Genomic DNA, 1412 nt, shown 5'->3' with positions numbered 1-1412 from the left:
ACCACAACTGATGTTTGTTGTTGTTACAGACCTAAAATTTTCCCCAAACAAAGATGAACTTCTCTTTCTCTTCTTTCCTCTCTCCCTCCCTCATTCTATTTTTCTTTCTGAAGAGAGAGAGGTTCTAAATTTTGCCAACCCTTTTCCCTACAAAAAACAGGAGAGAGAAAGAAGCCTTCTGTGATGAATGACAGCAGAGTGCAGACACATAGGGCTTCCTTTTGTTCCTCCCACCCCAACCCAAGCTGACCAGAGGGGTTCTCCAACTTTTCTAGATCTCAGTTTCAGGAGTAGTCACAAGTCCTGAGACTTGCTTAAAAATTTGGAGGCTTCTTATAAAGTCAGACTGTATAACCAGCACTGTGAAACCCTGGAGTTAAACATCACTTTAGCTCTTTCAAAGCTACTCGCTTTCTTTCCATCAGTTTCTGTCTCAAAGACATTCTTGGCAGAGTTGGAAGGGAACCCTGGAACAAACAATCCTGAGGATAAGTGCTGAAAGCAGTGCTGAGGGGCCATGCAGCCACCAAGAGGATCCCTGCTCCCGGGCCCTTGCTCCCAAGTCCACAAGAAAAGAGCTGGGCAACTATCTGAGGCCTGATGTCCATCCTGACATTGGACCCAAGGTGGTTGGTGGCTCACTGCACATGGCCTGCATGGGACAAAGGCAAGACCAGTTTTTCTTTTGAAGCTAAGCAAATAAATATAAGAAGCACAATACATGTTGTAGCCATAGACTTATTTTAAGCTAAAACTCAGAAGAAAGAGTTTTGAGTGTGCTCCAGAGTTTTGCTTGCTCCAGTTTGCCCTGCACTCAAATGTTTTACTAAAATTCACTATAATTCAACAAGTCTTAATAAGTTATGTTAGTGTGAAAGTAGAGCAGTATTTCTTTGTTTATTTGCCTGGTTGATTCCTTTATGTACATATGCAAGTAAAATAATTGGGACTACATCAAAGTAAAAGGCTAATGTACAGCAAAGGAAACCAGCAAACAAAAAGGCAACCTACTGAATGGAAGAAGGTATCTGCAAATGTTATATCGAATGGGAGGTTAATATCTGAAATATATAAAGAACTAATACAACTCAACACTAAAAAAGTAAAATAAACAAAATAATTAAAAAATGGGAAGGGGACCTGAATAGACATTTTTCCAAAAAAAAAAAAAAGACATATAAATGGCTAAAAGACGCAAGAAAAGAAGTTCAACACAACTCATCATCAAGGAGATACAAATCAAAACCTCAATGAGATACCACCTTCAACTGCTATAATGGCTAAAATAAAAAACACAAGAAACAATTATTGGCAAGGATGTCAAATAAGGGGAACCCACCTACACTGTTGGTGGAAATGCAAATTAGTGTAGCCCCTATGGAAAACAGTATGGAGGATCCTCAAAAAATTAA

Source organism: Mustela nigripes, chromosome 8 (genome assembly GCF_022355385.1).
Source record: "Mustela nigripes isolate SB6536 chromosome 8, MUSNIG.SB6536, whole genome shotgun sequence".
NCBI classification, from domain to species: Eukaryota; Metazoa; Chordata; class Mammalia; order Carnivora; family Mustelidae; genus Mustela; species Mustela nigripes.
Note: the sequence above shows the minus strand (reverse complement) of the source record.